The sequence below is a fragment of the Rhyacophila brunnea genome, unplaced genomic scaffold (assembly GCF_057557595.1).
Source record: "Rhyacophila brunnea isolate RB1 unplaced genomic scaffold, BYU_Rbru_1.0 scaffold_14, whole genome shotgun sequence".
NCBI lineage: Eukaryota > Metazoa > Arthropoda > Insecta > Trichoptera > Rhyacophilidae > Rhyacophila > Rhyacophila brunnea.
Window position 1 is genome coordinate 14,260,280 of NW_028232796.1, and position 15,395 is coordinate 14,275,674.

The window sequence follows — 15,395 nt, forward strand, 5'->3', positions numbered from 1 at the left end:
GAATTGTGAGTAGTGAGTCATAGTGCATGTATTTAATTATTAAATAAATATTTAGTAAGGTGCTATTGCTTTGGGAACAGGTTGTTAAGATAATAAAGGTGTGTTCACATTGCAGTGACCGTGTGCAGTGTGCAATGTGGACAGGTAGCGGCCAGTGCGAGGGACACGCGGTCACGCGACGATTGGCGTGCGTCAGTAAATCACAGCGAAATAAATAAATAAATAAACGCAACGAAACCATCACTTCAAACACCCATATCTGAGTTGTTACCATTAATATAAAAGAAACACCACTTCATGCCATATTATCAACACCAAAGTAAGCGTTGTCCAGAATATTGCCCATGCATCTGAGAAGAAATGCTCATAATGTGTATTTTACAACGTTTTTATTAACTCGTATTCTTATTTGTCCGGTGGTTGTTTATCCAGTACAAATCTTGCAATCGATTTTTAACTAACTTCTGGACTAGCTAGAAATTTGAAACTTTTAGAATATATCAGAACACGATGCCAATGCATTCTTTTAATACTTTTAGCCATATTTAAGTAGAATTGAATTCATTTTAAATTAATTATCTTTTGTATAAAAAGTTATTTTGGAAGTAATCCGTAATCCAATCCACTATTATTGGTTGCTAAGTGGGTGGTCTTAGCAACTAAATTATTAATATATACGCGCGTTACTATGGACATCAAAATGACATTTCAGTGTTCTATATTTGTTTGTTTGTTTGTTTTTTATTTACTTCATATCAATTACAAGTTTGAGCATATCGAGTATAATAATTGAACATAAAGTTTAAAAACGTTGTACATATAAAGTTATTTTTATCTTGTAATTATGTACAATAAACATATATGGCAATATAGTATTTGTAGGATAGAAAACTGATTTATTGAAAGGTTTTAATCGACTACCTACTCCTTGTTATCTATATAATAATATGATAAGTTCAGTTAATGTCAGTTTATGTCAACTGTTTTTGTGACGAGTACCTACTTCATTATCTCCTTTATCGCCATTAGTTCTATTTTATGTCGATAAATGTAACTATAATAATTCTAAATTAACTCAAAATACTTCGCTGGGTAAAAGTAGTGGTAAAATACTTTCCAACTCTCGGTGTGTATAATTGTAATTGTCATATAAATGCAGGTCAAAAGGAGATGGTGGAGAGTGATATTGAAAACCACCAGAGCTTTGACCAGGCCTCACGCCGAGCAGTAGGACCATTGATAACAATAAAAATGTGTTATTTTTCTCTAAAAGTCACCTTTTGTCCACTACATTATATCAATAATAATAGTGCATACTATTATGATGCATGGTGATGATTTTTTTTAAATATATAATTATTCAAAAATACTTTCGTAAAAATATTTTTTCTTATTATCCCATAAACTTTTGAAAAGGAAATAATATAATTATTACGTTTTTAATCCAAGGAGGTGGATCTTTTGAAAGCAGACTGACCCATTAATAATAGCAACTTTCTTAGTAGGGACGCATGCGTGAGAACTATCGCTTGGCTTCCTACCACAGGCTCGCGAGTCAGTCACTCATTTCACTTCTCCTACCTGCGGCCTAGTGGGTAGAGCACGCGAGCTCCGAGCCACCTAGGTAGCGGGTTCAAGTCTCGGGCGCGTCACGCACGTGCAATGGGTACAGGTGATTGTGCGAACGGTCCTTAATGAAACTGTCTGTGAACATTATAATTTCAATTAAGAATATTAAAAAAATACAAGGCCATGGTGTAGATACCGACATGCGTATAAAACATATTATATTTTTAAAAAATCGGGTACCAGTGGCGAAGAAAAAAGGTAGGCTGTTAAGATCCATCCTTCGTCGCTGAAGGGTACCTACTTAGTGAAATTTAAATTCTGCCGAGCGGCTTACGCATCGGCTTATAATTTCGTGGATCTTAGGTTCGAATCCAAGGTCTGGCAAATACACATTGTTTTTCAATTTGTGTTTGGAGTCAGAGTATGCTAACACCAATTTCACATAAAAACAAAAATCTGTTAATACAAACCCCACTCTGCGGAGGCCCATAGGATCTTATTAGGATCTGACATGGTCTAAAAAAGTCTACTTGAAACGTTTTTAGAGATCCGAATTTTACTTATTGGCATCATCAAACACTATTGCTACAGCTTGGAGTAGACCATGGTACTTCTTTCTCATTGTTCAGGTGATCGCTTTCGTGGTGCAGTGCGTAAGGCGTTGGCTTTTTATCCTGGAACTCCGGTTTCGATCCGTTGAGGACACAATATATTTATGTGATTTTCTCAATGCCTGGGTGTAGGTATATGATAATTTCACTTATATTACCTACTAAATACACTACTGCTAAGCTACACTACTGTCATTGGGCCTCTTTGTCTGTTGTAGTGTTAAAAATAAAAAAGAAAAAAAGGGATTCGCAAGTCTCTTTATCGTGACATCACCAGATCCCATCCTCGCAGATTGGTCCAAAGATATTTCACAAGATTTTACATTACAACACCTGTAACAACTCTGGTTCGTAACACAATACTGAACTAAATATAGTGTTTTATATAGGCTGACTTTTGTGTTTCTTGATATTCTGGACGTTTTAAGGTGCGTATATCGACCATTGTAGCATAATATTTTAGTGCTTATTTTCGTCACTTTTACCTATTGGTATTGGCCTGAAGTAGAATAAATATTTTTTACTAATTATTTACCAAATTATTATTTATTTATTTATTTGAAAAAGACACGTTGAGTACATAACAAATTATTAATTCAGGACGTTCACAACATGACATTTAGAATAAAAATTACAAGTAATCACTTAGGAAAATCAGAAAAAACAAAGTGGAGGAAAAAAAGAAAGCAAAAATAGTTTTATACAAAAGAAATAAAATTTAAGAAAACAACAATGATTCAAAAAATACAAATTAAACAATAAAATAGAATTTAAAAAACAGAATATATAATGGATCGCCAAAAATATCTACATCTCTAGGGAGTGCATTGACCAACCGCACAGCCCTCGCTATTGGTGCCTGGTGAGCCTGACATGAGGAAACAGCTTTCACCCAAAATAGGTCATGGCTGCGACCACGCATGTAATTGACGGGTGTGTAAAAATTTAAATTTTCTAGAATATCGGGATTGAAAATTATACCACGTGAGAGCAGGGAAAAACGCTTTAAGAGCAGAAGTGACCTACGAGCTTCAAGAGAATGAAAGGCGAGCATGCCTTGAAGAAAGTTAGTCGGAAAATACTCGTTTGAGAAGGTGTCAAAAGGAAAATAATTATAAACTTTAAAATAGAGATGACGAAGAAATTTTTTCTGAACACGCTCTAAAACAAGCTTATAGGAAACTTCATAAGGACTCCAGATGATGGAGCCATACTCAAGAATACTCGGTACTAACGACACATAGAGTGTACGTAAAACAGTTGGATTCTTGAATGACTTGGCTTGTCTCATGACGAATCCTAGAAGCTTGCTCGCACGCAATGCCGTAGAAGTGATGTGCGAGCGAAATGATAAACGTGAGTCAAACAATATGCCAAGGTCTTTAATTTCTGATTGACGGTTCAGTAATCTATTTGACATATTGTAGTTGAAAATAATTGGAGATCTTGATTTCGAAAAGCTAATACACACACATTTATCAGTATTAAATTCGAGTTTATTTTTTTTCGCCCAAATTTCAATTGAGTTGAGATTATTTTGTAATATGTGACAATCTAATTATTATTAAAAGGTTTTGAAAAAACATTATTCGCACATATTACAATTTCAAATTTGCTTTCTCCACCTATAAATATGCAGTAGGTACCTGTTTCTCGATATAATTATTGATAGAAACGTTCGTAAATAAATAATATGTTTACTCTACTTTCTAAGGTAGGTATAATGATTTTAAATTAACTGGCTGATTTTCAATACACTGCTCTACATATGTCGATAATTTGTACCGTAGTCTAACAGTTACTATAACTGCTAGACTAGTTAGTAGGGAGTAGTCATTCTAAAATCCTAAAATAATTATTTTACTAACTACATTTTATAACAAATATCGAAATACGATTATTGCAATATTAAATATACTAATGCGTATTCAGAAAAGTGAAACAATTCAGAATAAAATGCATTTAATACACTTTTATTCATTTCTAAATCTGTGTTTGAGATGTACGGTGACTTGTGGTAAAAAAAAAGCAACAAACTCATCAAACAACCTTATATTTGTACCTATTATTAAGTTCTTGAATACAAGAATATTTTTTTCTCGAGAAATTGAGATTGCTTTATTGATTTTTTACTCATCTTTTTAGGCTTATCTTACCGAAAAAAATCATCGGCGAATTAAAAAAAAAAAAGGCACCAGTCCAAAGTCTAGTGGTTATTTTCTCCCCAAGAAATTTCAAATTGATACCAAAGACGGCAGCTGTCTTTTTTTAGTTTCTAGTTCCATTTTTTGTGTTCATTGGTAACAATATTTTTCTCTAACTCTCATGATTCACACTGATGATTTCTCGATTAACGAAAATTCTCGAAATTTCGCATATTTTATCAAGACACCGTTCCTGATTATTTTTCGAGAATTTTCGACCACAACCTCCAGTATACATGATAAAACTATATTATGTACTTATATATAAACGTACCTATAATATTTCGGCATATTAAGTTTTCGTAAATTTTACAAAACTTAAGCTGACTAGATAATTACTAATCAATTACCACATTTAAATAGCATGCTAATTATATCTAATGGCCACCTAATCGTTTGCGCCTAGCGCGTCTTTAGCACTGAAAGACTTTTAATACGCAGTTAATTGTAATACACTAACCACAAGGTCTTGGCCGTCTTGACTTTGTAAATTATTAAGTTCACTATTTTATGTAAAACATTTGAATTTTCACAAATGTAAGAAGAAGAAGAAGTGACTCGGGGACCTAAATCGTTTTAATATCTGAAAGACAATTATTGATTTCATTAATAAACTAGGTAATGTCCCTTACATCACTTCAATATTTTTTTCCTACCGACATTAATATAACACTTAGGTACTAACACTGAACTAGTGAAATAATATTATGTAAGTACATACCTAGTTATACCTCAAATAATATTATTAATATAATTTGTTTGGAACTGTTGCTGCATGCAACAGGAAGCTTTTAACCTTGCAATAAAGATTACAAATTAATACCAGAGCTTTACGCCTGATTTTCATATCCAAGTAAGGAGCTCGCTTACATGCACCATAAAATAAATATACTGAACACTGGAGCCAAGTGGAATAATGATTCTCCTTTTCATGTAACCGATCTAGACGTCATTCGTTAAGCACGACTAGTGGCATTTGTGATTTAAGACGCTACTTATTAGTTTTTAATAAGTAATAACATTTTATGTTAAACCACCCATGATAATAATATGAAATGTATATCTGTTTATGGTATGCTTCTGTCGGCCCTCGGAGCGGTTATATGATCGAGATGGTGAGTACAAAAACGGTTAATCTTGGGATAGGTCACTTTTCGGTTATCAAAAAAATTTAATTTAAGAGAGTAGGTAGGTAGCTATAATCTAGTGACAGAGTATGAAGCTTGCAATTAAAAATAATTATTTATCAATTTACGAGTACATGTAAACGTGTTTCATTAAGACGATACTTGTGAAACGGCAAATAATTTTCAACTATAGGCGAGACGAAATTTTGGACTCGCTGGCAGTCGGAGAGCGAACGTCGAGGTGTGAATACGTCAATTTGTTTCGTGATGGCGACGGAGGTATTAATTCTTAAATCATGTAAATATGACTAAAAACGTTACCAATTTACTTGAAAAAGAAAACATATCAATGAATATATTATTATTGTTACTAATAGAACATGGTGTGTAAAATTCCCACCTCCGCTGTTACTAATAGAACAATAAACAGAACATTAAATGGACGCATGTTGCATTTATATGACAAATTATATTTCGTTCGGCATGTGTCATTTGCACCCGCGACTCGCAATCCGCGCATCGCCTAGCCACGATCTTTTTAGACCATCCCTCAACTGAGGTATAGCCTTAATAAAAGAATTAAAAAGAAAAAATACCAAAGATAATCTTATTAAAAAGCATTATAAAATTTACGTTTATTGAATAGTCTCTTCTTATTACTACATAAGATTATATGATTATTTTTATCATGAAAAACAATAAGTTTTTTCAAAAAAGTTAACGAGCTATTTGAATATGCTTTAGCTATAGCTAAAGCTTTGATGTACCTACTCATATTAATTTTTCTCTGGGTAAATAATTGTATTATAGTGTTTACTTCGTATTTTGCCACTACATAGTCTTAATATAAAAATCACAGTAGCACTGCGCTTTGACGAATGATATGTGTCTAGTGTGGAAAAAATACTTATATTAAATATATCATATAATAGTAAAAACAAACAACTCCACACTGTATAAAATGTAAAAATATATATAAAATCTAGAAAATGTATACACGTTCTTTGGTAATTTGTGACGTATTTGATGAAATTAAAATATACTTAAACACACATTTATAATCCATATAAATGCAACGATTAAATAAAATAAATCATCATATTAATATATATTATATCTGTTTTCATCATTCATTTCAAAATCAACTCATAAATAATATGGTTTAAAAAGTATAAACTTATATAATTCATCACTTTACAATAATTTAAAACTTAATTCAGAAATATGTAACAAATACATGCTGCTGAGAACCTGTGATTTCTTGACTTTTTTAATTCTCGAGAATTCTCGAAATAAATAATATTTGTATACTCGAGAATTCTCAAGATTTTTGAGAAATAGATACTATTACAAAATTATCTCCTGCCGATTTTTTTCTCATTTTTTAACTCATCGACCAAAAAAATCAATGTCGAGGCTTTATACTGAATAATGAAATTTTCTTACGAAATTCTGTTATATTTTTTTTATGATTTCTCGAGAAATGCGAATTCCCGAAATTTCTGAAAATGAATTTCTCGAGATTCAAATGCCTTTTTCTGATTATTTCTCGATCACAACCTTTATGCTAACTCATTTAATTTACGAACTAAACTGCTTCGATTATATCGGTAGTTATGCGTTTCTCCAACACGTTTCCAACAAACCTGCATCAGTTAATTATTTATGCATCGAAGTTAGGCTATAACAATGAATACATTTATTATTATTTGAATGGGCGGACGATCCGAAAAAAATCGAGATTTAAATACACTTTAAGAGCTGGAGGAAAAGATCAAAGGATTCTTTTATAACATGTCTCAAACAGAAGTAGGTATGTCCATAGAAGAAGACCCCAATCTTAGTTGTTTATTATAATTTCTACTAGATTAGAATTATTAAGTTTACCAAAAAATATTCGTTAAATATAATAGCAAAATTACCGTCCTTTTTGCCGTTCATGGAATTCATTTTGCTCCTGCTCTTACGATATTCTTTTTTCTTTATAGTCAAAGTCTCAAGAGTTTTGACCAAGCTTACTTTGTGTATATTATAATAACGGTAATAATTAGATCTAAATAAGAGTTATAGGGAATTATAACGTATATCTAATGTCAACAACAATAGTAATCATTCGTTTCCATTTAAAATCTGACAATAAAATAAACCCTATTTATTTTATTTAATGAATAATTCACAAAATAAATAAGAATTTAACATTTATTATTGAACGTATATATTATTATCTTAAAAATACGTCAGATAAATATATAACCACTAGAAAAAATCTTTTGGAAAAAATTACGACATCGAACCTTTCGAACCTGCGCCCTCGGGATTTGCGCCCATGTGCTCTTGACCACTTAAAAATATCCACATCTAATTTCGACAAAGTTGACTAGTGGTTTTTACGATATTCTCTGAAACGCTTTCTAAATTTTGTTATTATTGAAAGTCGACTTTTGTATTTTAAATCGAAGTATTATTTACCGGTGTCAAGATTTGTGAGGTGAAGAGCATATCAAATCTCGGGGGACACAGGTTCGAATCCTGCTGGATGTCGTATTTTTTCAAAACGATTTTTTTTCTATTGGTTATATAAATTATTTCTTTGACATGTTTTCAAATTATGTATATTAAATAACTCTTGATTGTTAATAATACAACAATATCGAAAGTTTTTTTCTTTTCTCTGGTTTATGGTGTTGAATATTATGGTGTTAAAAATGATAGCTTATATTATTATTCTATCTAGCGCCAATACCATTTGTGTGTATTAACCTTCTCTAGCATTTGCATCAATCTAAGTCTGTCCAAGTCCAGTTCTCTCCAGTTTTGGACATTCAAAGTCTTTAAATCTGACTCGACATTATCTCTCCATCTTCTACGACGCTGATCAGAACTTTATTTGCTGTCTGTCTTCCCAAATGTCAGTTTCTTTATCATGCGTAACTTATCCGTATTGTGTACATGACCCAGCCATTAAAGGTTATATTGTCAATGTACTTATTACCTACTTTTGCAGGTTTGTATATGTAACATTCTTAATTGCGACTGCCGAGAAGCTCTATAATATATATCAATTATGCATTGTTCAACTTTGCATCTGGATAATGTAAAAATTTAAATTCAAATTTTAGGTACCTACATATTAAGAATATGCCATAAAATATTATAATATGTCAGTTGTTAGAGATATAATTATCCAAATTATTTGAATAAGCTGAAGAATCAGTTAAGGTCCTATTTGTAGGAAAATGATTGTTGCTTGAGCCAAACACACTGTATTATGTCTCACGGGTCAAGATATTAGGTACCAAAAAAAAGTTTAACATAATTAAACTACCGTTTTCTATTGATACTTCCGGTATCATACAAATTTATCATCTACCGACCCACCAAAAGTAAGAATTTGAATTTCCCATATTTGTTCCAAGTACATGTTATCTAATATATAAAAATTAATATTTATGTGTTTGTTTGTTCCTATTTAATGCGCAGCCATACCGTTCATCCGATTGCAATAAAACTTTGTAAACTTATTGCTTGCACTTGCGGGAAGAGTATAGGCTATACTATTATATATAAATGAATGTCTGTCTGTCTGTATGTCTGTCTGTCTGTGTGTCTGTCCCGTATGCGTTCCTATACCATTCATCCGATTGCAATGAAATTTTGGTAAGTGGTTGCATGCACACCCATAAAGGTTTCTGAATTAGAAAAATCATCATCTTCTTCTTCTTCATCATTATATTTTCTTTTATTCGTATGGTTCTTATACCATTCATCTGATTGCAATGAAATTTTGGTAAATGTTTGTATGCACACCCATAAAGGTTTCTAAATTATAAAAATCATCATCTTCTTCTTCTTCTTCATACTATCTTCTTTTATTCGTATGGTCCCTATACCATTCATCCGATTGCAATGAAACCTTCGTCAGTTGTTGTGGTAACACCCGCAATGGTTTTTGAATTAGTACAACCATCTTCTTCTTCTATTCTATATTCTTTTATTCGTATGCGTTCCTATTCCATTCATCCGATTGCAAAAAAAATTTCGTCAGTAATTGTGCCAACACCCGCGAAGGTTTCTGAATTAGTACAACCATCTTCTTCTTCTATTCTATCTTCTATTCGTATGCGTACCTATACCATTCATCCGATTGCAATGAAATTTTGATTAAGTGTTGTGCTCACGCCGCAAAGGTTTCTGAATTGTTACAACTATTTTATTTTTCTTCTATTCTATCTTCTTCTATTTGCATGCGTTCTTATACCATTCATCCAATTGCGATGGAATTTTGACCAGTTGTTGTGCGCAAGCCCGCGAAGGTTTCTGAATTAGTACAACCGTCATCTTCTTCTTCTATTTGAATGCCTACCTACACCATTCATCCGATTGCAATGAATGAAACTTTGGTGAGTTGTCGTGCAAATGCCCTCGAAGATTTATGAATTAGAAAATCATCTTCTACTTCTATTCGTATGCGTTCCTTTACCATTCATCCGATTGCAATGACATTTTGATCAAGTGTTGTGCCCTTGCCCGCAAAGGTTTCTGAATTTGTACAATCATCTTTTTCTTCTTCTATTTGTATGCGTTCTTATGCCATTCATCCGATTGTGATGAAATTTTGACCAGTGGTTGTGCGCACGCCCGCGAAGGCTTTTGAATTATTACAACCATCTTCTTCTTCTTCTATTCGTATACGTTCCTATACCATTAATCGGATTGCAATTAAACTTTGGTGAGTTGTCTTGCGCATGCCCACGAAGATTTCTGAATTAAAAAATCATCTTCTTCTACTATTCGTATGCGTTCCTATACCATTCATCCGATTGCGATGAAACTTTTGTCAGTTGTGTGCGCACACCTACGAAGGTTTCTAAATTATTATTATATAACATACAAAGTTTGTTGTTTGTTTGTTCCATCCAATTTTGATTTTTTTTTTTACTACATATTAATAACATTAATAACGTTTTCATATTTTGGATTTGATTTGAATTTAGTGTTCTTATGTTTGACCTGCACTCCTAATAGAATTATTTTCATATCGCCATATTGTAGGTATGACACAGATATTTTAATATTAAAAAAATAATTACCTCTTATTATTTTTCAAATATCTAAGATAAATTTAACCACGAAGCGACCCTGTGAAAAGCCGGGTACTTTAGCTAGTATAATATATAAAATACTTAGCCAATATAGATTTTCTTCAAACTTTTAAGCTACAATAATAATATATAGGTCTGTAAGCATAATAAAAAGTTAGAATTTTCAATAAAGTCATACATAGTATCCATCAAGTAAAGAAGTGTCAACCTTTTATTCTCCATCGTAAAAACAAACTTCTAACAAAAAAACAAACTAACAAATAATCCAGTATATCGGGTATTTTCAAAATGTGTTTTCCGCTATATTCCTGATAACCGAACAGTACCAATCTACCATATTGCACAGTATAAAAGTCGTTAAATGTTAATAAAGATTAAAAATATCAACGCTTATAAAACAAAATCATAATGTGGAAATCAAACTTGTATGGATGTGTCTTGAATATGCAAAGATGGGTACCGTTTATAATTTCAATAAATTAACATTGCACTATGGAATACGTACAGATACCAGTAATGGTTCAACCGTCAAAAATCAGCGTCTTATTCGGTTTTATTACAATTTTATTATGTGTAATAATTTGCTTGTAAATTTATAGTTATTCTTATTAAAAATAAAACCGTTATGGTTTATTAAAAATAATTAGTAACCTTTTAAGTGGATACGTAAATCCGTAACCAAATTAAACCATATTCCAATTAATTCTACCAACTATTCTGTTTTCGATCTTCCAGTTTTGGAGCATATTGTAGAATTGGCATGTCCAAAATTTTCGGTAGCTATCTATATTATACAAAACGCTTTCAAATAGCAAGGACAAAAAGTAAACCTTTAAGGTAATAACGGCTTTTATGAATTTTCATGCAAATACTGTTACCTGGTATACATTGGAAAAACCCATCGAACATTCAATATTATGATATAAAATACAGATAATAATTACAAGATAAAAACAACTTTTTATATACTTACAACGTTTTTAAATTTTCTGTTGAATCATATAAACTTGACTTGACTAGCTTAAGCGATCAAAAAAAATTGTACTTGATAGAAATAATACTGAAATGTCATCTTGATTTCCATAGTAACGCACGTATATATTAATATTAATAATTTAGTTGCTAGGACCCACTTAGCAACCAATAATAGTTTTACTTTTTACGGATTTCTTCCGAAATAACTCTTACTATATCAATGTCTTAATAAAAAAATAGATAAATAACAATACTTACAAGATAAAAAGAACTTTTTATATACAAGGTTTTTAAATTTTCATTTCATATTGTGTTTCATAGTAACGCACGTATATATTAATAATTTAGTTGCTAGGACCCCCTAGCAACAAATAATGGTATCGAAATAACTTTTCATACTAACAGAATTAACTGAAAATGAAATCAATTCTACTTAAAGATGGCTAAAAGTATTAAAAGATGCATTGGCATCGTGTTCTGATATTATATTCTAAAAGTTTCAAATGTCTAGCTAGTTGGGAAGTTAGTTAAAAATTGATTGCAAGATTTGTACCGGACAAACAACCACCGGACAAATAAGAATGCGAGCTAAGAAAAACGTTCTAAATAAATAAAAATACAAATACAGACGGTAACATTCTAATTAGATGCAGTACAAATTATATCATTTCATTGGTTTTAAATAATTAAATGTTGAAACTACATAAATATAGGTATACGATATGATTGTAATTCTAATTCTGTCATGTCATAAAATTCATATTGAATCTAATTCGAACATTACTGTTTGTACAGATTACTCCACGGTGAAATATTCAACGAACAACACTAGTCATTTGATTAAATGCTACATGAACACAATATGTTTCAAGGACAACGGCTCATAAAGAAGTATCCTACGGTCAATTGTATACGTACAAATTTCCGGACACGAAATTTGACAATTAACTCTGTCGTATGTTTTATATAAGTAAGCAAAAAGGTCACCCGTTATTAGAATCGTTGTCTTTTAAAGTTGTACCTATTTCAAGGTAAGTATCAAAGATGGTTCATTTCTTATATAATTTACTTAATGGGGTTGTTTTTTAATTTACACAATTTCTTGCGATCATCCCCAAGGTCTTTTATCTCTCAAGCGATCATAATAATTGTGACAAATATTTATTCTCCAGTCTTAATTAGCTGAGCAGTAAAGATTATTTGTTGAAATTTTCACACTGTACTAGCGTCCTTCATTAAAATTAATTCCACCAACAAAAGGCACGATGAACTTCCTCGAATTCCGTCATTTAATTTAAAATATAATGGGAAGTGATCATTTAAACTTAGCAGCTACGTAGCTCCTCTCACAGTAGGTACTTTACATAACTATATTTTAGTCCCTTTCTCAGATGATAATTTTACAATAATTGAACATATTTGTAATAACTTTTATGTCTGTATACATAGTAATCATAATAATAATAATAAGCTCCAAAAAAAGCTCTAATTCGCAGTATTTATCGATACCTACAACTTTTTATGTAGCAATAAATTATAAATTAAATAATATCAAATATTTATACAATCGACTAAGGGTAGGTACTCGATAAATTTTAAATTTTAATTTTAATATTGATTTAAGTTTTGAACTATTCCATTTGAGTGATATTTTGCGACCCGGAAAAGTATTGGGAACCAAATAGAATTAGATATCTAATGAGAAATAACAGGAAATATATTATGACATTCATACAAATAAACAATGTTAAGGTAACTTTAATTAATTATTACATATCTAGCACTCTTTTATTAATATACATATCGCACCCTCGCAACTTAACTGCCACAATCCAAAAAACGTCAAACAGAAAAAATCAGATTTGAAGTTTTTACCTTTCGCATTTTTGTACTGTGTTTTTGAAATATGTTTAGATATTGAATGAAGTTTTGACTTGAATTTGATGACTTAGAGATATGAAATTTTCGGTACATATACTTTGAACGATAGACAATGAAACGTAATAATTAATTCAAAACACGTAATATGGACTTGTGGCGGTTTAGTTGCGAGGGTGCGATAAATCCTGGAAAAATGCTGGAATCCATTTGATGCGGGACCCAACACAAATATTTTTAAAAATATTTTTTCTAATACATAATATTTCTGACGTATAAGAAAAATATATTTTCATGAATAAACTACCTAACTCAATTGTTTTTCGAATTTATATTATTTCATAACTACGTCGATCACTGACGGCTGTCATATTACCAGCTCACGAATTCGAGTGTTTATAATACGGTCGTACTAATGTATCTACTCCTAACATTCGGCGAAGATGTCGATAATCAAAGCTCAAAAATCGAGGCAATTGGACCCTAGTTAAAGAATAAAATTAGGGTCTTTACCAGGGAACTCAGAAATATAGGAAACTGAAATACATGTTTGCTTTATTATTCCGATGCGGCATGTCTAAAAGACAAGTCAGCGCGGATGACTAAAATGGACACTTACGATCCTAATAATTATGACTGTTAAGTCATTCGCATTCGATAGCCACTTGAAGATGCGACAGCTCGCAATAACATATTGTAGATGTTCACCTATCACCCGTAGTTGCACCTGCGGATGAGGTGTTTATTGCTATATTTAAAATATTGAGTATCTGGGTACGATGAATGTACCTGAAAATGCGGTATTCTGTGGTTGAAGTGACGAGAATCTTTAAGTAATACTCGATGTGAATGTGGAAATGAATGGCGCCTGCCACATTGTTGCCGCAAATGGACCACCAAACAATTTTTCTGTATACGCGCCTGACTATGTTCAATAGTTTATTGAGGATAATATCTTTGGATTAATGACCAAGACATGTCATAACTACAATCTTTCACATAAGTATACAGAGTATACGTACATAACTTTGAACTTTTTACTACACTAATACGCCTCTTTGCCTGATTACCTGGCATAAAATTTAATCAAAATGATATTCACTTGTATTAATATAATATGAAGTAATAAATAAATAAACATATAATATACTTATCTAAAAAATATATTTTTAAAATATATTACCTACACCATTTTCATCCTAAAGCCGGAGTGCAAAGATACTCTACTAGAGCACAGTTTCAAGATGGCGATATTATTTAATAATGTAAAACGATTTATTTTATTGTTTAAACAAATCAACAATACAGATTATTAAAATTAATTCCATAACCATGTAAAACTATTATTTTTTATTTTATTTATTACGGAAAAAAACAGTTACATATTGATTACAAAAATTTTAAATATAATAATGAAAAGTTATTGCAACCAGCAAAGTTTCCATGTATAAATTACAATATAGTTAAGCCCAACAAGATAGAGAGTAAGAATAACATAAATATAAAGAAATTACATAAGAAAATTATACATCACCTTCAAATTAACTGCGGCAAAGGCCTTGATACGTTTATGACGGAATACGTAGATCCATAAAATATTTTCATTGTTATAAAATTACTCGTAATTTGTTGGAACTATAGAAAATCACAATAATAATAATATTATGAAACGGCGCGGCGCTACCCCGGAGAGGAAGTCAAACACGACCAGGCCAAACGGTAAATATATGCAATTTAAAACAATAATCAACCTTTTATTCGTAACCGATGGTTTATGGCCACTTATCACGAAGGTAATTATTCATACATCAAGTGGGCTACAACCAATGTTGCCAGACACATTTTTATGTTTGCTACTTAAGAAATAAAATGCTCTCTTTATTGAATAATTGTAAAAAACTAAAAAAATATTCTAACCAAGCAACACAA